Source organism: Pseudophryne corroboree, unplaced genomic scaffold (genome assembly GCF_028390025.1).
Source record: "Pseudophryne corroboree isolate aPseCor3 unplaced genomic scaffold, aPseCor3.hap2 scaffold_663, whole genome shotgun sequence".
Classification (NCBI taxonomy): domain Eukaryota; kingdom Metazoa; phylum Chordata; class Amphibia; order Anura; family Myobatrachidae; genus Pseudophryne; species Pseudophryne corroboree.
Window position 1 is genome coordinate 104,197 of NW_026970250.1, and position 27,728 is coordinate 131,924.

The 27,728-nt window shown below is 47.0% G+C and overlaps 17 non-coding genes and 3 pseudogenes across 17 annotated transcripts; 12 read left to right on the forward strand and 8 right to left on the reverse strand.

Moving 5' to 3' along the window:
* Window positions 1-1,399: 1,399 nt before the first annotated feature.
* Window positions 1,400-1,563, reverse strand: LOC135037010 (U1 spliceosomal RNA). Its single transcript, XR_010231626.1, has one exon. It is a non-coding gene; the product is annotated as a U1 spliceosomal RNA (small nuclear RNA).
* A 655-nt stretch (window positions 1,564-2,218) lies between these two features.
* Window positions 2,219-2,381, reverse strand: LOC135036903 (U1 spliceosomal RNA). Its single transcript, XR_010231528.1, has one exon. It is a non-coding gene; the product is annotated as a U1 spliceosomal RNA (small nuclear RNA).
* Window positions 2,382-2,533: 152 nt separating this feature from the next.
* LOC135037023 (U1 spliceosomal RNA) lies at window positions 2,534-2,697 on the reverse strand. Its single transcript, XR_010231639.1, has one exon. It is a non-coding gene; the product is annotated as a U1 spliceosomal RNA (small nuclear RNA).
* Window positions 2,698-11,708: 9,011 nt separating this feature from the next.
* On the reverse strand, window positions 11,709-11,871 carry LOC135036915 (U1 spliceosomal RNA). The gene has a single exon (XR_010231540.1). It is a non-coding gene; the product is annotated as a U1 spliceosomal RNA (small nuclear RNA).
* Window positions 11,872-12,023: 152 nt separating this feature from the next.
* On the reverse strand, window positions 12,024-12,187 carry LOC135036857 (U1 spliceosomal RNA). The gene has a single exon (XR_010231485.1). It is a non-coding gene; the product is annotated as a U1 spliceosomal RNA (small nuclear RNA).
* A 675-nt stretch (window positions 12,188-12,862) lies between these two features.
* On the reverse strand, window positions 12,863-13,025 carry LOC135036891 (U1 spliceosomal RNA). The gene has a single exon (XR_010231520.1). It is a non-coding gene; the product is annotated as a U1 spliceosomal RNA (small nuclear RNA).
* A 152-nt stretch (window positions 13,026-13,177) lies between these two features.
* On the reverse strand, window positions 13,178-13,341 carry LOC135036858 (U1 spliceosomal RNA). Its single transcript, XR_010231486.1, has one exon. It is a non-coding gene; the product is annotated as a U1 spliceosomal RNA (small nuclear RNA).
* Window positions 13,342-13,933: 592 nt separating this feature from the next.
* LOC135036944 (U1 spliceosomal RNA) lies at window positions 13,934-14,061 on the reverse strand (annotated as a pseudogene).
* A 144-nt stretch (window positions 14,062-14,205) lies between these two features.
* On the forward strand, window positions 14,206-14,321 carry LOC135036968 (U5 spliceosomal RNA). Its single transcript, XR_010231583.1, has one exon. It is a non-coding gene; the product is annotated as a U5 spliceosomal RNA (small nuclear RNA).
* Window positions 14,322-14,591: 270 nt separating this feature from the next.
* LOC135036979 (U5 spliceosomal RNA) lies at window positions 14,592-14,707 on the forward strand. The gene has a single exon (XR_010231594.1). It is a non-coding gene; the product is annotated as a U5 spliceosomal RNA (small nuclear RNA).
* Window positions 14,708-14,971: 264 nt separating this feature from the next.
* On the forward strand, window positions 14,972-15,087 carry LOC135036957 (U5 spliceosomal RNA). The gene has a single exon (XR_010231572.1). It is a non-coding gene; the product is annotated as a U5 spliceosomal RNA (small nuclear RNA).
* Window positions 15,088-15,361: 274 nt separating this feature from the next.
* Window positions 15,362-15,477, forward strand: LOC135036961 (U5 spliceosomal RNA). Its single transcript, XR_010231575.1, has one exon. It is a non-coding gene; the product is annotated as a U5 spliceosomal RNA (small nuclear RNA).
* A 275-nt stretch (window positions 15,478-15,752) lies between these two features.
* On the forward strand, window positions 15,753-15,868 carry LOC135036970 (U5 spliceosomal RNA). Its single transcript, XR_010231586.1, has one exon. It is a non-coding gene; the product is annotated as a U5 spliceosomal RNA (small nuclear RNA).
* Window positions 15,869-16,142: 274 nt separating this feature from the next.
* On the forward strand, window positions 16,143-16,258 carry LOC135036971 (U5 spliceosomal RNA). The gene has a single exon (XR_010231587.1). It is a non-coding gene; the product is annotated as a U5 spliceosomal RNA (small nuclear RNA).
* Window positions 16,259-16,533: 275 nt separating this feature from the next.
* On the forward strand, window positions 16,534-16,649 carry LOC135036985 (U5 spliceosomal RNA). The gene has a single exon (XR_010231600.1). It is a non-coding gene; the product is annotated as a U5 spliceosomal RNA (small nuclear RNA).
* A 6,744-nt stretch (window positions 16,650-23,393) lies between these two features.
* On the forward strand, window positions 23,394-23,557 carry LOC135036959 (U1 spliceosomal RNA). Its single transcript, XR_010231574.1, has one exon. It is a non-coding gene; the product is annotated as a U1 spliceosomal RNA (small nuclear RNA).
* Window positions 23,558-23,709: 152 nt separating this feature from the next.
* LOC135036897 (U1 spliceosomal RNA) lies at window positions 23,710-23,851 on the forward strand (annotated as a pseudogene).
* A 692-nt stretch (window positions 23,852-24,543) lies between these two features.
* LOC135036937 (U1 spliceosomal RNA) lies at window positions 24,544-24,707 on the forward strand. Its single transcript, XR_010231556.1, has one exon. It is a non-coding gene; the product is annotated as a U1 spliceosomal RNA (small nuclear RNA).
* Window positions 24,708-24,859: 152 nt separating this feature from the next.
* LOC135036917 (U1 spliceosomal RNA) lies at window positions 24,860-25,001 on the forward strand (annotated as a pseudogene).
* Window positions 25,002-25,693: 692 nt separating this feature from the next.
* On the forward strand, window positions 25,694-25,857 carry LOC135037005 (U1 spliceosomal RNA). Its single transcript, XR_010231621.1, has one exon. It is a non-coding gene; the product is annotated as a U1 spliceosomal RNA (small nuclear RNA).
* Window positions 25,858-27,728: the final 1,871 nt, after the last annotated feature.

Genomic DNA, 27,728 nt, shown 5'->3' on the forward strand with positions numbered 1-27,728 from the left:
GCACATCTCTAGTGGCCATGCCATGTCACTGTGCAGGAGCCAGCACCGCTCACACACTAGTCCCCGGTGCAGCCCCCAACCCCCGGGACACCCGGAGCAACAAAATGTAGATTCAGGCCACCAGGCCACGCCCCTACCTATGAAACCATGCCTCCTTTTTACCATTGCGCTGCTTATCTGCGCGCACTGCATTACAATCTCCCTCGCCACCTCTCTGGGTGTCACCAGTGATAGTGACACCTCTGCCATGCTTGTAGCAGCTGGTCCTAAGATCTACACCTCAAGCCCTGAGTGTTTGCCCTTGTGACTTGTTGATCATCATAGCAAAGCAGATGCTTACAGAAAACTGCAGGGGCTTAGATTGAAAATAAAAAAAATTGATGGGTATAAGGTAGAGAGGAGCGGGTTCGGTTCTCCGAGAACCGAATTCCCCACGAACCCCACGAACTCCTCCTCCGAGGCAGGCTCGGTTGTTCCCGCCTGACTCGGAAAACCTGAACAAGGGAAAATGTAATCATCCCGCTGTCGGATTCTCGCGAGATTCGGATTCCATATAAAGAGCTGCGCGTTGCCGCCATTTTTACTCGTGCATTGAAGAGAGAGCGGAGAGGACGTGGCTATGTTCTCTCAGTGGAAATCTCAATATCAGTGCTCAGTATCAGTGGATACTTATTGCTGCTCAGTAATACTAGTAGTGTGTCTCTCCTGCTCAGTGTCAGTTCTCAGTAGTATCCTCATCAGTGCTCAGTATCACTGCTCATTGTCTTGTGCTGCATTGTTGTGCTCAGCATACTACAGTACATTACTAATAGTCCAGTGCTGCATCTTGCTGCTCAGTGTCAGTTCTAGTATCCTCATCAGTGCTCACTATCACTGCTCATTGCATTGTGGTGTTCTGTATACTACAGTAACATAGTAATATAGTAACATATAGTAACATAGTTTTTGAGGTTGAATAGAGGCAAATTGCCCATCGTGTTCAACCTGTTTTAAGTTGTGATGATTCTACATACTTGCTGAATAATGTTTTATGACTAGTTAGCTACTACAACTCATGTTACCCCCGGATTAACCATGTTGATATTTTAAGTATTATAACCTTGGATAGCTTTTTCATTCAGAAATGTATCCATTCCTTTTTTAAATCCAATTACAGAGTCCGCCATTACCACCTTCCCTGGCAGGGAATTCCACATCCCGATTGCCCTAACAGTGAAGATCATAGTATCTCACCTGGCAGGTAAGTAGGAGTTGGGCCAGAGCTGTGGAGGATTGCTGCTCGGGCACCCCCTGTCAAATGAAGGAGATCCAACTGAGGCAGCACAAGGGAACTCTCGAAAGAAGAACAAGGCTAGAGGAAGATCTGAGACAAAGAAATCTGACTTTTACCAGAGCTGACCAGAGGAAAGCACAAACACAGTCCCCCACTACCACAAATAATGCAGTCGAGTTTCCCACATTTGGGGAAATCACAGGGGTCAGCATACCCAGAATGCAATGAATGAACCTCACCCTGGGAGAACAATCTTCATGACCATGGTATCGCCTATGCAAAATAAGTATGATTTGGGATAGGGCTGGGGAGGGCCGCTGCTTAGGCACATCTCTGTCAAGTAAAGGAGATTCAACTGAGGCAGCACAAGGGAACTCTCATCTGGGGACAACAACTGCAGGGAGAACACATATTTTCAGATGAACATGGGAGGGCAGAAGGCTGCCTAATACTGAAGCACCCCCAAACAACAAACCAAATGCAACAACTAGTACAAGCATTCCTGGGGGAAGTTCTGCAGAAGACGGATTTGCATACGGTGATGTCATCCAAGCAGTGGGCCAAAGTTGGCTGGATCCCTCATCTGCATATGAAAAGAGAAAAGGGGTATGCAGGGCATGGCGGCCTTTTGCGGCGCTTGGATGACCCTTAGTTCGCATTAAACACCCCCACCCTCCTTCGGTGTGGGGCTCATGTTGACAATGCCCCAGCCCCTGAAGCATTCAAGCTGATTTCTTACAGCAGCTTGGCACTGTAACAGCTCCAGAGCTGCTCTGTAAGGCAAGTAAAAGGGTGTGTAGTTTGCATTGTGCATTGGAAGGCACAAAGTAAGCAGACAGGAGGAGAAGTCAGGATAGTGCACAAGGGTATAAAAGGGAGGGGCTCAAGAAAAAAGAAGTGGAAACAGACAGCAAACTAGGCTGGAGAGAGACCTGAGACAAAGAGATCTGAATTATACGAGAGCCGACCAGGGGAAACACAAATTATGCAGTCAAGTTTCCCACATTTGGGGAAATCGCAGGGGCAGCACACCCAGAGTGCAATGGGTGAGCCTTGCCCTGGAAGAAGCACCTTCATGATCATAGTATCTCACCTGGCAGGTAAGTAGGAGTTGGGCTTGAGCTGGGGAGGGTCGCTGCTCGGGCACCCCCCTGTCAAGTGAAGGAGATCCAACTGAGGCAGCACAAGGGAACTCTCGAAAGAAGAACAAGGCTAGAGGAAGATCTGAAACAAAGAAATCTGACTTTTACCAGAGCTGACCAGAGGAAAACACAAACACAGTCCCCCACTACCACAAATAATGCAGTCGAGTTACCCACATTTGGGGAAATCACAGGGGTCAGCATACCCAGAATGCAATGAATGAACCTCACCCTGGGAGAATAATCTTCATGACCATGGTATCTCCTATGCAAAATAAGTATGATTTGGGATAGGGCTGGGGAGGGCCGCTGCTCAGGCACATCTCTGTCAAGTAAAGGAGATTCAACTGAGGCAGCACAAGGGAACTCTCATCTGGGGACAACAACTGCAGGGAGAACACATATTTTCAGATGAACATGGGAGGGCAGAAGGCTGCCTAATACTGAAGCACCCCCAAACAACAAACCAAATGCAACAACTAGTGCAAGCATTCCTGTTTGTTTCTGAAGCCAACTTTGACCCACTGCTTGGATGACATCACCATATGCAAATCCATCTGCTGCAGGCCTTCCCCCAGGAATGCTTGCACTCTTTATATGAAATCCGAATCTCGCGAGAATCCGACAGCGGGATGATGACATTTTCCCTTGTTCAGGTTTTCCGAGTCAGGCGGGAACAACCGAGCCTGCCTCGGAGGAGGAGTTCGTGGGGTTCGTGGGGAATTCGGTTCTCGGAGAACCGAACCCGCTCCTCTCTACCTTATACCCATCAATTTTTTTTATTTTCAATCTAAGCCCCTGCAGTTTTCTGTAAGCATCTGCTTTGCTATGATGATCAACAAGTCACAAGGGCAAACACTCAGGGCTTGAGGTGTAGATCTTAGGACCAGCTGCTACAAGCATGGCAGAGGTGTCACTATCACTGGTGACACCCAGAGAGGTGGCGAGGGAGATTGTAATGCAGTGCGCGCAGATAAGCAGCGCAATGGTAAAAAGGAGGCATGGTTTCATAGGTAGGGGCGTGGCCTGGTGGCCTGAATCTACATTTTGTTGCTCCGGGTGTCCCGGGGGTTGGGGGCTGCACCGGGGACTAGTGTGTGAGCGGTGCTGGCTCCTGCACAGTGACATGGCATGGCCACTAGAGATGTGCACCGGAAATTTTTCGGGTTTTGTGTTTTGGTTTTGGGTTCGGTTCCGCGGCCGTGTTTTGGGTTCGAACGCGTTTTGGCTAAACCTCACCGAATTTTTTTTGTCGGATTCGGGTGTGTTTTGGATTCGGGTGTTTTTTTCAAAAAACCCTAAAAAACAGCTTAAATCATAGAATTTGGGAGTCATTTTGATCCCAAAGTATTATTAACCTCAATAACCATAATTTCCACTAATTTTCAGTCTATTCTTAACACCTCACACCTCACAATATTATTTTTAGTCCTAAAATTTGCACCGAGGTCGCTGGATGACTAAGCTCAGTGACCCAAGTGGCCGACACAAACACCTGGCCCATCTAGGAGTGGCACTGCAGTGTCACGCATGATGGCCCTTCCAAAAAACACTCCCCAAACAGCACATGACGCAAAGAAAAAAAGAGGCGCAATGAGGTAGCTGTGTGACTAAGCTCAGCGACCCAAGTGGCCGACACAAACACCTGGCCCATCTAGGAGTGGCACTGCAGTGTCACGCAGGATGGCCCTTCCAAAAAACACTCCCCAAACAGCACATGACGCAAAGAAAAAAAGAGGCGCAATGAGGTAGCTGTGTGACTAAGCTCAGCGACCCAAGTGGCCGACACAAACACCTGGCCCATCTAGGAGTGGCACTGCAGTGTCACGCAGGATGGCCCTTCCAAAAACACTCCCCAAACAGCACATGACGCAAAGAAAAAAAGAGGCGCAATGAGGTAGCTGTGTGACTAAGCTCAGCGACCCAAGTGGCCGACACAAACACCTGGCCCATCTAGGAGTGGCACTGCAGTGTCACGCAGGATGGCCCTTCCAAAAAACACTCCCCAAACAGCACATGACGCAAAGAAAAAAAGTGGCGCAATGAGGTAGCTGTGTGACTAAGCTCAGCGACCCAAGTGGACGACACAAACACCTGGCCCATCTAGGAGTGTCACTGCAGTGTCACGCAGGATGGCCCTTCCAAAAAACACTCCCCAAACAGCACATGACGCAAAGAAAAAAAGAGGCGCAATGAGGTAGCTGTGTGACTAAGCTCAGCGACCCAAGTGGCCGACACAAACACCTGGCCCATCTAGGAGTGGCACTGCAGTGTCACGCAGGATGGCCCTTCCAAAAAACACTCCCCAAACAGCACATGACGCAAAGAAAAATAAAAGAAAAAAGAGGTGCAAGGTGGAATTGCCTTGGGCCCTCCCACCCACCCTTATGTTGTATAAACAGGACATGCACACTTTAACCAACCCATCATTTCAGTGACAGGGTCTGCCACACGACTGTGACTGAAATGACGGGTTGGTTTGGACCCCCACCAAAAAAGAAGCAATAAATCTCTCCTTGCACAAACTGGCTCTATAGAGGCAAGATGTCCACCTCATCATCATCCTCCGATTCATCACCGTGTACATCCCCCTCCTCACAGATTATCAATTCGTCCCCACTGGAATCCACCATCTCAGCTCCCTGTATACTTTGTGGAGGCAATTGCTGCTGGTCAATGTCTCCACGGAGCAATTGATTATAATTCATTTTAATGAACATCATCTTCTCCACATTTTCTGGAAGTAACCTCGTACGCCGATTGCTGACAAGGTGAGCGGCGGCACTAAACACTCTTTCGGAGTACACACTTGTGGGAGGGCAACTTAGGTAGAATAAAGCCAGTTTGTGCAAGGGCCTCCAAATTGCCTCTTTTTCCTGCCAGTATACGTACGGACTGTCTGACGTGCCTACTTGGATGCGGTCACTCATATAATCCTCCACCATTCTTTCAATGGTGAGAGAATCATATGCAGTGACAGTAGACGACATGTCCGTAATCGTTGGCAGGTCCTTCAGTCCGGACCAGATGTCAGCATCAGCAGTCGCTCCAGACTGCCCTGCATCACCGCCAGCGGGTGGGCTCGGAATTCTGAGCCTTTTCCTCGCACCCCCAATTGCGGGAGACTGTGAAGGAGGAGCTGTTGACCGATCAAGTTCCGCTTGACTTGATAATTTTCTCACCAGCAGGTCTTTGAACCCCTGCAGACTTGTGTCTGCCGGAAAGAGAGATACAACGTAGGTTTTAAATCTAGGATCGAGCACGGTGGCCAAAATGTAGTGCTCTGATTTCAACAGATTGACCACCCGTGAATCCTGGTTAAGCGAATGAAGGGCTCCATCCACAAGTCCCACATGCCTAGCGGAATCGCTCTGTCTTAGCTCCTCCTTCAATGTCTCCAGCTTCTTCTGCAAAAGCCTGATGATGGGAATGACCTGACTCAGGCTGGCAGTGTCTGAACTGACTTCACGTGTGGCAAGTTCAAAAGGTTGCAGAACCTTGCACAACGTTGAAATCATTCTCCACTGCGCTTGAGACAGGTGCATTCCACCTCCTATATCGTGGTCAGATGTATAGGCTTGAATGGCCTTTTGCTGCTCCTCCATCCTCTGAAGCATATAGAGGGTTGAATTCCACCTCGTTTCCACTTCTTGCTTCAGATGATGGCAGGGCAGGTTCAGGCGTTTTTGGTGTTGCTCCAGTCTTCTGTACGTGGTGCCTGTACGCCGAAAGTGTCCCGCAATTCTTGTGGCCACCGACAGCATCTCTTGCACGCCCCTGTCGTTTTTTAAATAATTCTGCACCACCAAATTCAAGGTATGTGCAAAACATGGGACGTGCTGGAATTTGCCCAGATATAATGCACGCACAATATTGCTGGCGTTGTCCGATGCCACAAATCCACAGGAGAGTCCAATTGGGGTAAGCCATTCTGTGATGATCTTCCTCAGTTGCCGTAAGAGGTTTTCATCTGTGTGCGTATTCTGGAAAGCGGTGATACAAAGCGTAGCCTGCCTAGGAAAGAGTTGGCGTTTGCGAGATGCTGCTACTGGTGCCGCCGCTGCTGTTCTTGCGGCGGGAGTCAATACATCTACCCAGTGGGCTGTCACAGTCATATAGTCCTGAGTCTGCCCTGCTCCACTTGTCCACATGTCCGTGGTTAAGTGGACATTGGGTACAACTGCATTTTTTAGGACACTGGTGAGTCTTTTTCTGAGGTCTGTGTACATTTTCGGTATCGCCTGCCTAGAGAAATGGAACCTAGATAGTATTTGGTACCGGGGACACAGTACCTCAATCAAGTCTATAGTTGGCTCTGAAGTAATGATGGATACCGGAACCACGTTTCTCACTGCCCAGGATGCCAAGGCCTCAGTTATCCGCTTTGCAGCAGGATGACTGCTGTGATATTTCATCTTCCTCGCAAAGGACTGTTGGACAGTCAATTGCTTGGTGGAAGTAGTAAAAGTGGTCTTACGACTTCCCCTCTGGGATGACCATCGACTCCCAGCAGCAACAACAGCAGCGCCAGCAGCAGTAGGCGTTACACTCAAGGATGCATCGGAGGAATCCCAGGCAGGAGAGAACTCGTCAGAATTGCCAGTGACATGGCCTGCAGGACTATTGGCATTCCTGGGGAAGGAGGAAATTGACACTGAGGGAGTTGGTGGGGTGGTTTGCGTGAGCTTGGTTACAAGAGGAAGGGATTTACTGGTCAGTGGACTGCTTCCGCTGTCGCCCAAAGTTTTTGAACTTGTCACTGACTTATGATGAATGCGCTGCAGGTGACGTATAAGGGAGGATGTTCCGAGGTGGTTAACGTCCTTACCCCTACTTATTACAGCTTGACAAAGGCAACACACGGCTTGACACCTGTTGTCCGCATTTCTGTTGAAATACTTCCACACCGAAGAGCTGATTTTTTTGGTATTTTCACCAGGCATGTCAATGGCCATATTCCTCCCACGGACAACAGGTGTCTCGCCGGGTGCCTGACTTAAACAAACCACCTCACCATCAGAATCCTCCTTGTCAATTTCCTCCCCAGCGCCAGCAACACCCATATTCTCCTCATCCTGGTGTACTTCAACACTGACATCTTCAATCTGACTATCAGGAACTGGACTGCGGGTGCTCCTTCCAGCACTTGCAGGGGGCGTGCAAATGGTGGAAGGTGCATGCTCTTCACGTCCAGTGTTGGGAAGGTCAGGCATCGCAACCGACACAATTGGACTCTCCTTGTGGATTTGTGATTTTGAAGAACGCACAGTTCTTTGCTGTGCTTTTGCCAGCTTAAGTCTTTTCATTTTTCTAGCGAGAGGCTGAGTGCTTCCATCCTCATGTGAAGCTGAACCACTAGCCATGAAGATAGGCCAGGGCCTCAGCCGTTCCTTGCCACTCCGTGTGGTAAATGGCATATTGGCAAGTTTACGCTTCTCCTCCGACGATTTTTATTTAGATTTTTGAGTCATTTTTTTACTGATCTTTTGTGTTTTGGATTTTACATGCTCTGTACTATGACATTGGGCATCGGCCTTGGCAGACGACGTTGATGGAATTTCATCGTCTCGGCCATGACTAGTGGCAGCAGCTTCAGCACGAGGTGGAAGTGGATCTTGATCTTTCCCTATTTTTGGAACCTCAACATTTTTGTTCTCCATATTTTAATAGGCACAACTAAAAGGCACCTCAGGTAAACAATGGAGATGGATGGATACTAGTATACTTATGGATGACGAGTGACTGACGACACAGAGGTAGCTACAGCCGTGGACTACCGTACTGCGTCTGCTAGTATAGAGATGATAATTAATGATATAAAAAAAAATATATATATAACTACTGTAGGTATATATAATATAATGACGGACCTGGTGGACACTGTCAGCAGACTGCTAAACTACTAGTATGAAGAAGATAGAAAAAAACTTCCACCACAGGTAGGTAGGTATACAATTATGGACGAGCACTGACGACACAGAGATAGCCACAGCCGTGGCCTACCGTACTGCGTCTGCTAGTATAGAGATGATAATTAATGATATAAAAAAAAATATATATAACTACTGTAGGTATATATAATATAATGACGGACCTGGTGGACACTGTCAGCAGACTGCTAAACTACTAGTATGAAGAAGATAGAAAAAAAAAACCACCACAGTTAGGTATACAATTATGGACGAGTGACGACACAGAGGTAGGTACAGCCGTGGACTACCGTACTGCGTCTGCTAGTATAGATAATATACTAAATATATTACTACTGTAGGTATATAATATAATGACGGACCTGGTGGACACTGTCAGCAGACTCCTAAACTACTAGTATGAAGAAGATAAAAAAAAAACCCCACCACAGGTAGGTAGGTATACAATTATGGACGAGCACTGACGACACAGAGATAGCCACAGCCGTGGACTACAGTACTGCGTCTGCTAGTATAGATAATATAATAAATATATTACTACTGTAGGTATATAATATAATGATGGACCTGGTGGACACTGTCAGTAGACTCCTAAACTACTAGTATGAAGAAGATAGAAAAAAAAAAACCACCACAGGTAGGTAGGTATACAATTATGGACGAGCACTGACGACACAGAGATAGCCACAGCCATGGACTACCGTACTGCGTCTGCTAATATAGAGATGATAAAGATGAAAAAAAAAATATAACACTACTGCAGGTAAATATTTATATAATATATGTATGACGGACCTGCTGGACACTGTCAGCAGAATGCATTTATAGAATAAAAAAAAAACACCACAGGAGTGTTTAACTTTTTCAGGCAGACAATATACTGGTGGTCACACTGGCAGCAAAAGTGTGCACTGTACTCCTGCTATAACTGCTCCCCAGTCTCCCCCACAATTAAGCTGTGTGAGCAGTGAGCACTCAGCACAGTCAGATATACATAGATGATATATCATGCAGCACACTGAGGCTGAGCACAGATATGGTATGTGTATCGTTTTTTTTCAGGCAGAGAACGGATTATAAATAATAAAACTGGTGGTCACTATCAGCAAAACTCTGCACTACTGAGTACTCCTGACAAGTTCAACTGCTCCCCAAATTAGTAGTAAATCAAATGTCACTCGTCTCTATCTTCTAATCTAAACGGAGAGGACGCCAGCCACGTCCTCTCCCTATCAATCTCAATGCACGTGTGAAAATGGCGGCGACGCGCGGCTCCTTATATAGAATCCAAGTCTCGTGAGAATCCGACAGCGGGATGATGACGTTCGGGCGCGCTCGGGTTAACCGAGCAAGGCGAGAGGATCCGAGTCTGCTCGGACCCGAGCAAAAAAGGGTAAATTTCGGGCGGGTTCGGATTCCGAGGAACCGAACCCGCTCATCTCTTATGGCCACCCAGCATGACGCCTCCCTTCTTGACCATGCTGTAATTGCAGTCGCACTGCAGTTCAGCGTGATCATAAAAAATGGTGTAGCCTCCTGCTGGTGCAGACTGTATGTGCGCGCAGGAAGCCGCCACCATTTTTGTGATCACAGCGGCTGAATGTGATGTCATACAGCTGCTGTGACCACGCCCCCTGTGTCTCCTCCATTGCAGACCCCATTTTGAAGCCTTGCCCCCGCACCGCTCCATCCCTGACTTGGAAATGGAGTGTTGCTGACCCCCCTCTCCCCCCCTGCCCCGATTGACAGGCAGAGGCGATCGCATTCTCTGCGGGGTGCCGCAGAAAATGCAGGCACATGCGTATGCTCTTAGCAATTTTTGCAGTTGGATCACTTATTGTGATTGCAATCCAACCTGAATCAGGCCCTATTACCTATCACAATGCGCTGCGGGCAGTACAAAATTGGTTTAATATAGGAGAAAAACCCCCAGACCTGTGCTCCTTAACTGTACCTGGTGGCTAGTGGAGCGGCTGCCCAGTAATCAGTGTCCACGCCAGTGCGCACACGGTCCACCCCCTACGGCCACGCTCCCCTTCATCAGCGGCCTCGTGATCCGGAAGGGCGGTGTGTGTGTGACTGACCTTAGGAAGAAACCGGAGCCTCCGCTGCAGTGACCCAGCAACCAGGGCACGGGAGTATACAGCGCCGCTGGGAGTGATGAAGCTGCAGTAAAGATGTCTATTAGACCTAGCCTGCTGCAGCCCTTGTAGATTCTCATAAAACAAGTTCTTCTTTTCTTGTCAAAATGAATAGCTAAGAATTGGCTTCCTGAGGCAGGCCCCTGTTAAGTGGCCTGCTACTGAAGGCACCAACTACAAACTGAGCTCCCTGTTCATGGAAGCGGGGTTATAGAGGAGGATGCGCTGAGCATCTTGGGAACAGTCAAAAGCTTTGAGTCGGTTGGTGCCTCAGATCAAGATCCTACTCTACACCCCAATGTGAATCCTTGTGGAGTCCTGTGTACCCCACAGAAGAAATTAATGTGTCACACCCATTGGCAGCAACCTTAGAATAGCTGCTGATGGGCACAATTGAGAAAGGAAGGGGGGGGGGACATTTGAATCCAGCACATAGATGCAATTCAAATATGTAATTTGTACCTTCCTATTTTAAAATATAATGGATGAACTTCACCCTGTGAGAACAATCTTCATGATCAAGAGATCTCATATGCAAAATAAGTATGAGTTGGGATAGGGCTGGGGAGGGTGGCTGCTCGGGCAGCCCCTCCCCCATCAAGTTAAGGAGATTCAACTGAGGAAGCACAAGGGAACTCTCGTCTGGGGACAACAACTGCAGGGAGACCACATCTTTTCAGATGAACATGGGAGGGCGGAAGGCTGCCTAATACTGAAGCACCATCGAATATCAAACCATATGCAACAACTAGTACAAGCATTCCTGGGGGAAGGTCTGCAGCAGACGGATTTGCATACGGTGATGTCATCCAAGCAGTGGGCCAAAGTTGGCTGGAACCCTCATCTGCATATGAAAAGAGAAAAGGGGCATGCAGGGCATGGCGGCCTTTTGCGGTGCTTGGATGACCCCTAGTTCGCATTAAACACCCCCACCCTCCTTTGGTGTGGGGCTCATGTTGGCTATGCCCCAGCCCCTGAAGCATTCAAGCTGATTTCTTACAGCAGCTGGGCACTGTAACAGCTCCAGAGCTGCTCTGTAAGGCAACTAAAAGGGTGTGGGCCCTGCAGCACTACCTGTAGTTCGCATTGTGCGTTGGAAGGCACAAAGTAAGCAGACGGGAGAAGTCAGGATAGTGCGCAAGGGCATAGAAGGGAGTGGCTCCAGAAAAGAGAAGTGGAAACAGACAGCAAACTAGGCTGGAGAGAGACCTGAGACAAAGAGATCTGAATTATACGAGAGCCGACCAGGGGAAACACAAATTATGCAATCAAGTTTCCCACATTTGGGGAAATCACAGGAGCAGCACACCCAGAGTGCAATGGGTGAGCCTTGCCCTGGGAGAAGCACCTTCATGATCATAGTATCTCACCTGGCAGGTAAGTAGGAGTTGGGCTAGAGCTGGGGAGGGTCACTGCTCGGGCACCCCCCTGTCAAGTGAAGGAGATCCAACTGAGGCAGCACAAGGGAACTCTCGAAAGAAGAACAAGGCTAGAGGAATATATGAGACAAAGAAATCTGACTTTTACCAGAGCTGACCAGAGGAAAACACAAACACAGTCCCCCACTACCACAAAAAATGCAGGCGAGTTTCCCACATTTGGGGAAATCACAGGGGTCAGCATACCCAGAATGCAATGAATGAACCTCACCCTGGGTGAACAATCTTCATGACCATGGTGTCTCCTATGCAAAATAAGTATGATTTGGGATAGGGCTGGGAGGGCCGCTGCTCAGGCACATCTCTGTCAAGTAAAGGAGATTCAACTGAGGCAGCACAAGGGAACTCTCATCTGGGGACAACAACTGCAGGGAGAACACATATTTTCAGATGAACATGGGAGGGCAGAAGGCTGCCTAATACTGAAGCACCCCCAAACAACAAACCAAATGCAACAACTAGTGCAAGCATTCCTGGGGCAAGGCCTGCAGCAGATGGATTTGCATATGGTGATGTCATCCAAGCAGTGGGTCAAAGTTGGCTTCAACCCTCATCTGCATATGAAAAGAGAAAAGGGGCGTGCAGGGCATGGCGGCCTTTTGCGGTGCTTGGATTACCCCTAGTTCGCATTAAACACCCCCACCCACCTTTGGTGTGGGGCTCATGTTGGCCATGCCCCATCCCCTGAAGCATTCAAGCTGATTTCTTGCAGCAGCTGGGCACTGTAACAGCTCCAGAGCTGCTCTTTAAGGCAAGTAAAAGATTGTGTGGGCCCTGCAGCACTACCTGTAGTTTGCATTGTGCATTGGAAGGCACAAAGTAAGCAGACGGGAGGAGAAGTCAGGATAGTGCACAAGGGTATAGAAGGGAGGGGCTCAAGATAAAAGAAGTGGAAACAGACAGCAAACTAGGCTGGAGAAAGACCTGAGACAAAGAGATCTGAATTATACGAGAGCCGACCAGAGGAAACACAAATTATGCAGTCAAGTGTCCCACATTTGGGGAAATCGTAGGAGCAGCACACCCAGAGTGCAATGGGTGAGCCTTGCCCTGGGAGAAGCACCTTCCTGATCATAGTATCTCACCTGGCAGGTAAGTAGGAGTTGGGCTAGAGCTGGGGAGGGTCACTGCTCGGGCACCCCCCTGTCAAGTGAAGGAGATCCAACTGAGGCAGCACAAGGGAACTCTCGAAAGAAGAACAAGGCTAGAGGAATATATGAGACAAAGAAATCTGACTTTTACCAGAGCTGACCAGAGGAAAACACAAACACAGTCCCCCACTACCACAAAAAATGCAGGCGAGTTTCCCACATTTGGGGAAATCACAGGGGTCAGCATACCCAGAATGCAATGAATGAACCTCACCCTGGGTGAACAATCTTCATGACCATGGTGTCTCCTATGCAAAATAAGTATGATTTGGGATAGGGCTGGGAGGGCCGCTGCTCAGGCACATCTCTGTCAAGTAAAGGAGATTCAACTGAGGCAGCACAAGGGAACTCTCATCTGGGGACAACAACTGCAGGGAGAACACATATTTTCAGATGAACATGGGAGGGCAGAAGGCTGCCTAATACTGAAGCACCCCCAAACAACAAACCAAATGCAACAACTAGTGCAAGCATTCCTGGGGGAAGTTCTGCAGAAGACGGATTTGCATACGGTGATGTCATCCAAGCAGTGGGCCAAAGTTGGCTGGAACCCTCATCTGCATATGAAAAGAGAAAAGGGGTATGCAGGGCATGGCGGCCTTTTGCGGCGCTTGGATGACCCTTAGTTCGCATTAAACACCCCCACCCTCCTTCGGTGTGGGGCTCATGTTGGCCATGCCCCATCCCCTGAAGCATTCAAGCTGATTTCTTGCAGCAGCTTGGCACTGTATCAGCTCCAGAGCTGCTCTGTAAGGCAAGTAAAAGGGTGTGGGCCCTGCAGCACTACCTGTAGTTTGCATTGTGCATTGGAAGGCACAAAGTAAGCAGACAGGAGGAGAAGTCAGGATAGTGCACAAGGGTATAAAAGCGAGTTTCCCACATTTGGGAAAATCACAGGGGTCAGCATACCCAGAATGCAATGAATGAACCTCACCCTGGGAGAACAATCTTCATGACCATGGTATCTCCTATGCAAAATAAGTATGATTTGGGATAGGGCTGGGGAGGGCCGCTGCTCAGGCACATCTCTGTCAAGTAAAGGAGATTCAACTGAGGCAGCACAAGGGAACTCTCATCTGGGGACAACAACTGCAGGGAGAACACATATTTTCAGATAAAAATCTTGGTCATGCTCTGGTTTCTCTTCAGAACGAACAAATCTTTCGCCTTTTATTAAAGATTTCCGTGGAGAGGAGCAAAACCGAGTTTTATCTCAATTTTTGCATGCCCCATCTTTTTGGGGTTTCTTTTATCGGTTTAAAGATAGAATGAGTGTGCTTTAATGTAAGCTCATTTGCATAGAAATGACAGTAAATGTTTGTTTCTTTTCAAACAGAACTTTCTTGACCATGCTACTTGCTTGAAAGATCTGGGAGCACATGGAATACAGTACAAACCATGCTTATAGCAAGGAGAAGCCAGGTGAGAAATCTGCTTACTTTCAAGTTGGGCGCTCACTTTGATCTGAATGAGGACTGCTGGCACAGCATTTAGGCGACAGGTGGAATCTTGGTCATGCTCTGGTTTCTCTTCAGAACGAACAAATCTTTCGCCTTTTATTAAAGATTTCTGTGGAGAGGAGCAAAACTGAGTTTTATCTCAATTTTTGCATGCCCCATATTATTGGGGTTTCTTTTATCAGTTTCTTGTTAGCTTTAATGTAAGTTTATTTGCATAACAATGACTATAAATGTCTGTTTCTTTTCAAGCAGAACTTTCTTGACCATTCTAATTGCTTGAAAGATCTGGGAGCACATGGAAAAGAGTACAAACCATGCTTATAGCAAGGGGAAGCCTGGTGAGAAATCTGCTTTCTTTCTTTCAAATTGGGTGCTCACTTTGCGCTGAATGAGGACTGCTGGCATGGCACTCAGGCGACAGGTGGAATCTTAGTCATACTCTGGTTTCTCTTCAAAACGAGCAAATCTTTCGCCTTTTACTAAAGATTTCCGTGGAGAGGAGCAAAACTGAGTTTTATCTCAATTTTTGCATGCTCCGTCTTATTGGGGTTTCTTTTATCGGTTTAAAGATAGAACGAGTGTGCTTTAATGTAAGCTCATTTGCATAGAAATGACAGTAAATGTTTGTTTCTTTTCAAACAGAACTTTCTTGACTATACTAAATGCTTGAAAGATCTGGGAGCACATGGAAAAGAGTACAAACCATGTTTATAGCAAGGGGAAGCCTGGTGAGAAATCTGCTTTCTTTCTTTCAAATTGGGTGCTCACTTTGAGCTGAATGAGGACTGCTGGCATGGCACTCAGGCGACAGGTGGAATCTTGGTCATGTTCTGGTTTCTCTTCAGAACGAACAAATCTTTCGCCTTTTACTAAAGATTTCCGTGGAGAGGAGCAAAACTGAGTTTTATCTCAATTTTTGCATGCCCCATCTTATTGGGATTTTATTTTATCGGTTTAAAGATAGAACGAGTGTGCTTTAATGTAAGCTCATTTGCATAGAAATGACAGTAAATGTTTGTTTCTTTTCAAACAGAACTTTCTTGACCACACTAATTGCTTGAAAGATCTGGGAGCACATGGAAAAGAGTACAAACCATGTTTATAGCAAGGGGAAGCCTGGTGAGAAATCTGCTTTCTTTCTTTCAAATTGGGTGCTCACTTTGAGCTGAATGAGGATTGCTGGCATGGCACTCAGGCGACAGGTGGAATCTTGGTCATGCTCTGGTTTCTCTTCAAAACGAACAGATCTTTCGCCTTTTACTAAAGATTTCCGTGGAGAGGAGCAAAACTGAGTTTTATCTCAATTTTTGCATGCTCCGTCTTATTGGGGTTTCTTTTATCGGTTTAAAGATAGAACGAGTGTGCTTTAATGTAAGCTCATTTGCATAGAAATGACAGTAAATGTTTGTTTCTTTTCAAACAGAACTTTCTTGACTATACTAATTGCTTGAAAGATCTGGGAGCACATGGAAAAGAGTACAAACCATGTTTATAGCAAGGGGAAGCCTGGTGAGAAATCTGCTTTCTTTCTTTCAAATTGGGTGCTCACTTTGAGCTGAATGAGGACTGCTGGCATGGCACTCAGGCGACAGGTGGAATCTTGGTCATGTTCTGGTTTCTCTTCAGAACGAGCAAATCTTTCGCCTTTTACTAAAGATTTCCGTGGAGAGGAGCAAAACTGAGTTTTATCTCAATTTTTGCATGCCCCATCTTATTGGGGTTTTATTTTATCGGTTTAAAGATAGAACGAGTGTGCTTTAATGTAAGCTCATTTGCATAGAAATGACAGTAAATGTTTGTTTCTTTTCAAACAGAACTTTCTTGACCACACTAATTGCTTGAAAGATCTGGGAGCACATGGAAAAGAGTACAAACCATGTTTATAGCAAGGGGAAGCCTGGTGAGAAATCTGCTTTCTTTCATTCAAATTGGGTGCTCACTTTCAGCTGAATGAGAACTGCTGGCATGGCACTCAGGCGACAGGTGGAATCTTGGTCATGCTCTGGTTTCTCTTCAGAACTAACAAATATTTCGCCTTTTATTAAAGATTTCCGTGGAGAGGAGCAAAACTGAGTTTTATCTCAATTTTTGCATGCCCCATATTATTGGGGTTTCTTTTATCAGTTTAAAGACAGAACGAGTGTGCTTTCTTGTTAGCTTTAATGTAAGTTTATTTGCATAACAATGACAGTAAATGTTGTTTCTTTTCAAACAGAACTTTCTTGACCATGCTACTTGCTTAAAGGTCTGGGAGCACATGGAAAACAGTACAAACCATGCAGTATCACAAGAGCCTTTATTTGATCTTTCATGAAGATAGAGCAGAATTGAGGACACGTCAACAATTTCTGCCGAAGGTGGTTCATCTTTCCACATGGTGCCTTTGGCCACTGACACCTTCGTTGAGTCAAAGTCTCTGGCTGTGGTCAGAACTTTGAAAATGTATGTCACCAGAACGGTTCAGATTAGGAAAACAGAGGCTCTGTTTGTCCTGTATGCTCCCAACAGGATTTGGTGTCCTGCTTCCATGCAGACCATTATGCGCTGGATCTGTGGTAAGATTCAGCATGCTCGTTCCACGGCAGGATTGCCGTTACTGAAGTAGGTGAAGACCCATTCTACTAGAAAGGTGGGTTCATCCTTGGCAGCTGGTCGGGGAGTCTCGGCATTGCAACTTTGCCGAGCAGCTATTTAGTAAACACTTTTGCTAAGTTTTACAAGTTTGATACCTTGGCTGATGATAACCTTAAGTTGGGTCATTCGGTGCTGCAGAGTCGTACGCACTCTCCCACCCGTTCAAGAGCTTTGGTATAACCCCATGGTTCTTAATGTGACCCCAGCATCCTCTAGGTCGTATGAGAAAATAGGATTTTAATACCTACCGGTAAATCCTTTTCTCTTAGTCTGTAGAGGATGCTGGGCACCCGTCCCAGTCCATACTGTGTCTGCAGTTATTACTTGTGGTTATATACATGTTGTGTTATGGTTCTGGTCAGCTTTTTGCTGCAATTGTTCATGCCGTTGGCTTGTGTTCTGTTGAATGCCACGTTCTGCGGCATGTTTAAGGTGTGAGCTGGTAAGATGCTCACCTTAGTTTAACAATAAATCCTTTCCTCGAAATGTCCGTCTCCCTGGGCACAGTTCCTATAACTGGAGTCTGGAGGAGGGGCATAGAGGGAGGAGCCAGTTCACACCCTTTGAAAGTCTTAAAGTGCCCATGTCTCTTGCGGATCCCGTCTATACCCCATGGTTCTTAATGTGACCCCAGCATCCTCTACGGACTAAGAGAAAAGAATGCCCTTGCGCACTATCCTGACTTCTCCTCCCGTCTGCTTACTTTATGCCTTCCAACGCACAATGCGAACTACAGGTGGTGCTGCAGGGCCCACACCCTTTTACTTGCCTTACAGAACAGCTCTGGAGCTGTTACAGTGCCCAGCTGCTGCAAGAAATCAGCTTGAATGCTTCAGGGGATGGGGCATGGCCAACATGAGCCCCACACCAAAGGAGGGTGGGGGTGTTTAATGTGAACTAGGGGTCATCCAAGCACTGCAAAAGGCCGCCATGCCCTGCATGCCCCTTTTCTCTTTTCATATGCAGATGAGGGTTCCAGTCAACTTTGGCCCACTGCTTGGATAACATCACCGTATGCAAATCCGTCTGCTGCAGACCTTCCCCCAGGAATGCTTGTACTAGTTGTTGCATATGGTGCTTCAGTATTAGGCAGCCTTCCGCCCTCCCATGTTCATCTGAAAAGATGTGGTCTCCCTGCAGTTGTTGTCCCCAGACGAGAGTTCCCTTGTGCTTCCTCAGTTGAATCTCCTTAACTTGACGGGGGAGGTGCTGCCCGAGCAGCCCTCCCCAGCCCTATCCCAACTCATATTTATTTTGCATATGAGATCTCTTGATCATGAAGATTGTTCTCACAGGGTGAGGTTCATCCATTATATTTTAAAATAGGAAGGTACGAATTACATATTTGAATTGCATCTATGTGCTGGATTCAAATGTCCCCCCCCCCCTTCCTTTCTCAATTGTGCCCGTCAGCAGCTATTCTAAGGTTGCTGCCAATGGGTGTGACACATTAATTTCTTCTGTGGGGTACACTGGACTCCACAAGGATTCACATTGGGGTGTAGAGTAGGATCTTGATCTGAGGCACCAACCGGCTCAAAGCTTTTGACTGTTCCCAAGAAGCTCAGTGCATTCTCCTCTATAACCCCGCTTCCATGAACAGGGAGCTCAGTTTGTAGTTGGTGCCTTCAGTAGCAGGCCAATTAACAGGGGCCTGCCTCAGGCAGCCTATTCTTAGCTATTAATTTTGACAAGAAAAGAAGAACTTGTTTTATGAGAATCTACAAGGGCTGCAGCAGGCTAGGTCTAATAGACATCTTTACTGCAGCTTCATCACTCCCAGCGGCGCTGTATACTCCCGTGCCCTGGTTGCTGGGTCACTGCAGCGGAGGCTCCGGTTTCATCCTAAGGTCAGTCACACACACACCACCCTTCCGGATCACGAGGCCGCTGCTGAAGGGGAGCGAGGCCGTAGGGGGTGGGCCGTGTGCGCACTGCGGTGGACACTGATTACTGGGCAGCCGCTCCACTAGCCACCAGGTACAGTTAAGGAGCACAGGTCTGGGGGTTTTTCTCCTATATTAACCCAATTTTGTACTGCCCGCAGCGCATTGTGATAGGTAATAGGGCCTGATTCAGGTTGGATTGCAATCACAATAAGCGATCCAACTGCAAAAATTGCTAAGAGCATACGCATGTGCCTGCATTTTCTGCGGCACCCCGCAGAGAATGTGATCGCCTCTGCCTGTCAATCGGGGCGGGGAAGGGGGGGAGAGGTGGGTCAGCAACACTCCATTTCCAAGTCAGGGATGGAGCGGTGCGGGGGCAAGGCTTCAAAATGGGGTCTGCAACGGAGGAGACACAGGGGGCGTGGTCACAGCGACTGTATGACATCACATTCAGCCGCTGTGATCACAAAAATGGTGGCGGCTTCCTGCGCGCACATACAGTCTGCACCAGCAGGAGCCTACACCATTTTTTATGATCACGCTGAACTGCAGTGCGACTGCAATTACAGCATGGTCAAGAAGGGAGGCGTCATGCTGGGTGGCCATGCCCTGTCACTTTGCAGGAGCCAGCACCGCTCACACACTAGTCCCCGGGTGCAGCCCCCAACCCCCGGGACACCCGGAGCAACAAAATGTAGATTCAGGCCACCAGGCCACGCCCCTACCTATGAAACCATGCCTCCTTTTTACCATTGCACTGCTTATCTGCGCGCACTGCATTACAATCTCCCTCGCCACCTCTCTGGGTGTCACCAGTGATAGTGACACCTCTGCCATGCTTGTAGCAGCTGGTCCTAAGATCTACGCCTCAAACCCTGAGTGTTTGCCCTTGTGACTTGTTGATCATCATAGCGAAGCAGATGCTTACAGAAAACTGCAGGGGCTTAGATTGAAAATAAAAAAAATGATAGGGTATAAGGTAGAGAGGAGCGGGTTCGGTTCTCCGAGAACCGAATTCCCCACGAACTCCACGTGGTTTACACTGGTCCGAGGCAGGCTCGGTTGTTCCCGCCTGACTCGGAAAACCTGAACAAGGGAAAATGTCATCATCCCGCTGTCGGATTCTCGCGAGATTCGGATTCCATATAAAGAGCTGCGCGTTGCTGCCATTTTTACTCGTGCATTGAAGAGAGAGCGGAGAGGACGTGGCTATGTTCTCTCAGTGGAAATCTCAATATCAGTGCTCAGTATCAGTGGTTACTTATTGCTGCTCAGTAATACTAGTAGTGTGTCTCTCCTGCTCAGTGTCAGTTCTCAGTAGTATCCTCATCAGTGCTCAGTATCACTGTTCATTGTCTTGTGCTGCATTGTGTTGCTCAGCATAATACAGTACATTACTAATAGTCCAGTGCTGCATCTTGCTGCTCAGTGTCAGTTCTAGTATCCTCATCAGTGCTCACTATCACTGCTCATTGCATTGTGGTGTTCTGTATACTACAATAACATAGTAATATAGTAACATAGTTTTTGAGGTTGAATAGAGGCAAATTGCCCATCGTGTTCAACCTGTTTTAAGTTGTGATGATTCTACATACTTGCTGAATAATGTTTTATGACTAGTTAGCTACTATAACTCATGTTACCCCCGGATTAACCATGTTGATATTTTAAGTATTATAACCTTGGATAGCTTTTTCATTCAGAAATGTATCCATTCCTTTTTTAAATCCATTTACAGAGTCCGCCATTACCACCTTCCCTGGCAGGGAATTCCACATCCTGATTGCCCTAACAGTGAAGAAACCTTTCCTCCATTGCGTTCTGAACTTTCCTCCAGTCGCAGCGAGTGACCACGTGTTCTTTTAATAAATAATTCCTCTGATAACTCTTTGTTATGTATCTTTACATATTTGAAGATATTAATAATATCTCCTCTTAGGCACCTCTTTTCTAGTGTATAAATATTCAGCCTAGTAAGTCTTTCCTTATAGTCCAGTACTTTAAGGCCTTTAATCAATTTAGTCTTCAGGATCTCTGACACTTCCATGAGCAGCAGAGTAGTGCAATGGAAGCATGCTGGGCCCATAACCCAGAGGTCGATTGATCGAAACTATCCTCTGCTATGTGCATTTTTTTTTTTATAATTAAAGTAATCAAAAACTGGGATTGATATTTTGGCACTTTTATTTTTACTTAAAGTACAATAACTTTTATCATTTTAATTTGTTTTAATAGTATATTGACAGCATTGTTTTCTTTAAAAAATCCACTTAATTTTCTTTACCCTATTACTGAAATGGTAATTGACAAAAACAAACTACATTGTCACCAGAAGAGCAATGCAAAATGTACAAGTGATATATGAAAATCATCTTCCATCTTGAATTTCAATGATGCATTGGGACAACAATTTGTGAGAAACATCTTCACCCATAAAGAAAGATTTTCTTAATTCCTTACCTGTGTGCTGATTAGATATCACCTTGTTTTCACATTAAACAGACTTCCCCATGAGGAAGCAGCAAGGATGCAGTGACGTTTCCTGGTGTCAACCTGTATTATTTCAGTAGACATTGAAATGAGGATGCATCTTTGATGCCTTTCCAATGAAGCAAGTTTAATTCAGTAATAGGTGAAAAACCATTCCTACAAAGGTGTTAATCAGAGACTTGGCTTTGTGGACACTTTTCAGAGAGCAAATTTGTTAGCATAAACATAAAATCAGAAAATGAAGAGCTGTTTAATCACTCAATTGGACTTTTCTGCCAGCATAATTTTTTTTCTCTGCAACTCACTGCTAAATTGTGCTTCCTAGCTGTTTTTTTATAAAATCACTTAATCAAATCTAACTCTGATTACATCAGAGAAGGCCAGGTACCCTACACCATAAGGGGGGTTTTTGAAATTTTGACTTGTCTACTTAAAGATCACCAAAATCTGATTACAAGGTCAATTACATCCCTGGGTGGGATTGAACCACCAACCTTTTGGTTAATAGCCAAACATGCTAACCGATTGCGCCACAGAGACACCTTGCGAAAGTCAATACTGACAAAGGCTAATAAGCATTCATCTAGAACGTTTCCTAGAAAAACTTTAAAAAGTCAATAATCTGGAGAATTTTTGTAAGAAACACATTGGTACTTTCCCATGATGAGTGAGTGCTTCAGGATTTCTTGCACTTACATGGGCTATTAACCAAAAGGTTGGTGGTTCAATCCCACCCAGGGATGTAATTGACCTTGTCATCAGATTTTGGTGATCTTTAAGTAGACAAGTCAAAATTTCAAACCCCCTCTTATGGTGTAGGGTACCTGGCCTTCTCTGACGTAATCAGAGTTAGATTTAATTAAGTGATTTTATAAAAAACAGCTAGGAAGCACAATTTAGCAGTGGGTTGCAGAGAAAAAAATAACATTTTAAACCTACCGGTAATTTTTTTTTCTCGTAGTCCGTAGAGGATGATGGGGACTCCGTAAGGACCATGGGGGATAGACGGGCTCCGCAGCAGACATGGGCACTTTAAGAAAGACTTTAGATCTGGGTGTGCACTGGCTCCTCCCTCTATGCCCCTCCTCCATACCTCAGTTAGAGAAACTGTGCCCAGAGGAGACGGACAGTACGAGGAAAGGATTTTTGTTAATCCAAGGTCAAGATTCATACCAGCCACACCAATCACACCGTATAACTTGTGATATACTACCCAGTTAACAGTATGAAAACAACATAGCATCAGTCCAAGACCGATGAAAACTAACATATAACCCTTATGTAAGCAATAACTATATACAAGTCTTGCAGAAGTAGTCCGCACTTGGGACGGGCACCCAGCATCCTCTACGGACTACGAGAAAAAGATTTACCGGTAGGTTTAAAATCTTATTTTCTCTTACGTCCTAGAGGATGCTGGGGACTCCGTAAGGACCATGGGGATTATACCAAAGCTCCCAAACGGGCAGGAGAGTGCGGATAACTTTGCAGCACCGATTGAGCAAACAGGAGGTCCTCCTCAGCCAGGGTATCAAACTTATAGAACTTTGCAAAGGTGTTTGAACCAACTTTGACCCACTGCTTGGATGACATCACCATATGCAAATCCATCTGCGGCAGGCCTTCCCCCAGGAATGCTTGCACTAGTTGTTGCATTTGGTTTGTTGTTTGGGGGTGCTTCAGTATTAGGCAGCCTTCTGCCCTCCCATGTTCATCTGAAAATATGTGTTCTCCCTGCAGTTGTTGTCCCCAGATGAGAGTTCCCTTGTGCTGCCTCAGTTGAATCTCCTTTACTTGACAGAGATGTGCCTGAGCAGCGGCCCTCCCCAGCCCTATCCCAAATCATACTTATTTTGCATAGGAGATACCATGGTCATGAAGATTGTTCTCCCAGGGTTAGGTTAATTCATTGCATTCTGGGTATGCTGACCCCTGTGATTTCCCCAAATGTGGGAAACTCAACTGCATTATTTGTGGTAGTGGGGGACTGTGTTTGTGCTTTCCTCTGGTCAGCTCTGGTAAAAGTCAGATTTCTTTGTCTCAGATCTTCCTCTAGCCTTGTTCTTCTTTCGAGAGTTCCCTTGTGCTGCCTCAGTTGGATCTCCTTCACTTGACAGGGGGGTGCCCGAGCAGCGACCCTCCCCAGCTCTAGCCCAACTCCTACTTACCTGCCAGGTGAGATACTATGATCATGAAGATGCTTCTCCCAGGGCAAGGCTCACCCATTGCACTCTGGGTGTGCTGCCCCTGCGATTTCCCCAAATGTGGGAAACTTGACTGCATAATTTGTGTTTCCCCTGGTCGGCTCTCATATAATTCAGATCTCTTTGTCTCAGGTCTCTCTCCAGCCTAGTTTGCTGTCTGTTTCCACTTCTTTTTTCTTGAGCCCCTCCCTTCTATACCCTTGTGCACTATCCTGACTTCTCCCGTCTGCTTACTTTGTGCCTTCCAACGCACAATACAAACTACAGGTAGTGCTGCAGGGCCCACACCCTTTTACTTGCTTTACAGAGCAGCTCTGGAGCTGTTACAGTGCCCAGCTGCTGCAAGAAATCAGCTTGAATGCTTCAGGGGCTGGGGCATAGCCAACATGAGCCCCACACCGAAGGAGGGTGGAGGTGTTTAATGCGAACTAGGGGTCATCCAAGCGCCGCAAAAGGCCGCCATGCCCTGCACACCCCTTTATTCTTTTCATATGCAGACGAGGGTTGAAGCCAACTTTGACCCACTGCTTGGATGACATCACCATATTCAAATCCATCTGCTGCAGGCCTTCCCCCAGGAATGCTTGCACTAGTTGTTGCATTTGGTTTGTTGTTTGGGGGTGCTTCAGTATTAGGCAGCCTTCTGCCCTCCCATGTTCATCTGAAAATATGTGTTCTCCCTGCAGTTGTTGTCCCCAGATGAGAGTTCCCTTGTGCTGCCTCAGTTGAATCTCCTTTACTTGACAGAGATGTGCCTGAGCAGCGGCCCTCCCCAGCCCTATCCCAAATCATACTTATTTTGCATAGGAGATACCATGGTCATGAAGATTGTTCTCCCAGGGTTAGGTTCATTCATTGCATTCTGGGTATGCTGACCCCTGTGATTTCCCCAAATGTGGGAAACTCAACTGCATTATTTGTGGTAGTGGGGGACTGTGTTTGTGCTTTCCTCTGGTCAGCTCTGGTAAAAGTCAGATTTCTTTGTCTCAGATCTTCCTCTAGCCTTGTTCTTCTTTCGAGAGTTCCCTTGTGCTGCCTCAGTTGGATCTCCTTCACTTGACAGGGGGGTGCCCGAGCAGCGACCCTCCCCAGCTCTAGCCCAACTCCTACTTACCTGCCAGGTGAGATACTATGATCATGAAGATGCTTCTCCCAGGGCAAGGCTCACCCATTGCACTCTGGCTGTGCTGCCCCTGCGATTTCCCCAAATGTGGGAAACTTGACTGCATAATTTGTGTTTCCCCTGGTCGGCTCTCATATAATTCAGATCTCTTTGTCTCAGGTCTCTCTCCAGCCTAGTTTGCTGTCTGTTTCCACTTCTTTTTTCTTGAGCCCCTCCCTTCTATACCCTTGTGCACTATCCTGACTTCTCCCATCTGCTTACTTTGTGCCTTCCAACGCACAATGCAAACTACAGGTAGTGCTGCAGGGCCCACACCCTTTTACTTGCTTTACAGAGCAGCTCTGGAGCTGTTACAGTGCCCAGCTGCTGCAAGAAATCAGCTTGAATGCTTCAGGGGCTGGGGCATAGCCAACATGAGCCCCACACCGAAGGAGGGTGGAGGTGTTTAATGCGAACTAGGGGTCATCCAAGCGCCGCAAAAGGCCGCCATGCCCTGCACACCCCTTTTTTCTTTTCATATGCAGACGAGGGTTGAAGCCAACTTTGACCCACTGCTTGGATGACATCACCATATGCAAATCCATCTGCTGCAGGCCTTCCCCCAGGAATGCTTGCACTAGTAGTTGCATTTGGTTCGTTGTTTGGGGGTGCTTCAGTTTTAGGCAGCCTTCTGCCCTCCCATGTTCATCTGAAAATATGTGTTCTCCCTGCAGTTGTTGTCCCCAGATGAGAGTTCCCTTGTGCTGCCTCAGTTGAATCTCCTTTACTTGACAGAGATGTGCCTGAGCAGCGGCCCTCCCCAGCCCTATCCCAAATCATACTTATTTTGCATAGGAGATACCTTGGTCATGAAGATTGTTCTCCCAGGGTGAGGTTCATTCATTGCATTCTGGGTATGCTGACCCCTGTGATTTCCCCAAATGTGGGAAACTCGACTGCATTATTTGTGGTAGTGGGGGACTGTGTTTGTGCTTTCCTCTGGTCAGCTCTGGTAAAAGTCAGATTTCTTTGTCTCAGATCTTCCTCTAGCCTTGTTCTTCTTTCGAGAGTTCCCTTGTGCTGCCTCAGTTGGATCTCCTTCACTTGACAGGGGGTGCCCAAGCAGCAATCCTCCACAGCTCTAGCCCAACTCCTACTTACCTGCCAGGTGAGATACTATGATCTTCACTGTTAGGGCAATCAGGATGTGGAATTCCCTGCCAGGGAAGGTGGTAATGGCGGACTCTGTAATTGGATTTAAAAAAGGAATGGATACATTTCTGAATGAAAAAGCTATCCAAGGTTATAATACTTAAAATATCAACATGGTTAATCCGGGGGTAACATGAGTTGTAGTAGTTAACTAGTCATAAAACATTATTCAGCAAGTATGTAGAATCATCACAACTTAAAACAGGTTGAACACGATGGGCAATTTGCCTCTTTTCAACCTCAAAAACTATATTACTATATGTTACTATATTACTATGTTACTGTAGTATACAGAACACCACAATGTAATGAGCAGTGATAGTGAGCACTGATGAGGATACTAGAACTGACACTGAGCAGCAAGATGCAGCACTGGACTATTAGTAATGTACTGTAGTATGCTGAGCACCACAATGCAGCACAAGACAATGAGCAGTGATACTGAGCACTGATGAGGATACTACTGAGAACTGACACTGAGCAGGAGAGACACACTACTAGTATTACTGAGCAGCAATAAGTAACCACTGATACTGAGCACTGATATTGAGATTTCCACTGAGAGAACATAGCCACGTCCTCTCCGCTCCCTCTTCAATGCACGAGTAAAAATGGCGGCAACGCGCAGCTCTTTATATGAAATCCGAATCTCGCGAGAATCCGACAGCGGGATGATGACATTTTCCCTTGTTCAGGTTTTACGAGTCAGGCGGGAACAACTGAGCCTGCCTCGGACCAGTGTAAACCACGTGGAGTTCGTGGGGAATTCGGTTCTCGGAGAACCGAACCCGCTCCTCTCTACCTTATACCCATATATTTTTTTATTTTCAATCTAAGCCCCTGCAGTTTTCTGTAAGCATCTGCTTCGCTATGATGATCAACAAGTCACAAGGGCAAACACTCAGGGCTTGAGGCGTAGATCTTAGGACCAGCTGCTACAAGCATGGCAGAGGTGTCACTATCACTGGTGACACCCAGAGAGGTGGCGAAGGAGATTGTAATGCAGTGCGCGCAGATAAGCAGCGCAATGGTAAAAAGGAGGCATGGTTTCATAGGTAGGGGCGTGGCCTGGTGGCCTGAATCTACATTTTGTTGCTCCGGGTGTCCCGGGGGTTGGGGGCTGCACCCTGGGACTAGTGTGTGAGCGGTGCTGGCTCCTGCACAGTGACAGGACATGGCCACCCAGCATGACGCCTCCCTTCTTGACCAATCTGTAATTGCAGTCGCACTGCAGTTCAGCGTGATCATAAAAAATGGTGTAGCCTCCTGCTGGTGCAGACTGTATGTGCGCGCAGGAAGCCGCCACCATTTTTGTGATCACAGCGGCTGAATGTGATGTCATACAGCCGCTGTGACCACGCCCCCTGTGTCTCCTCCGTTGCAGACCCCATTTTGAAGCCTTGCCCCCGCACCGCTCCATCCCTGACTTGGAAATGGAGTGTTGCTGACCCCCCTCTCCCCCCCTGCCCCGATTGACAGGCAGAGGCGATCGCATTCTCTGCAGGGTGCCGCAGAAAATGCAGGCACATGCGTATGCTCTTAGCAATTTTTGCAGTTGGATCGCTTACTGTGATTGCAATCCAACCTGAATCAGGCCCTATTACCTATCACAATGCGCTGCGGGCAGTACAAAATTGGTTTAATATGGGAGAAAAAACCCC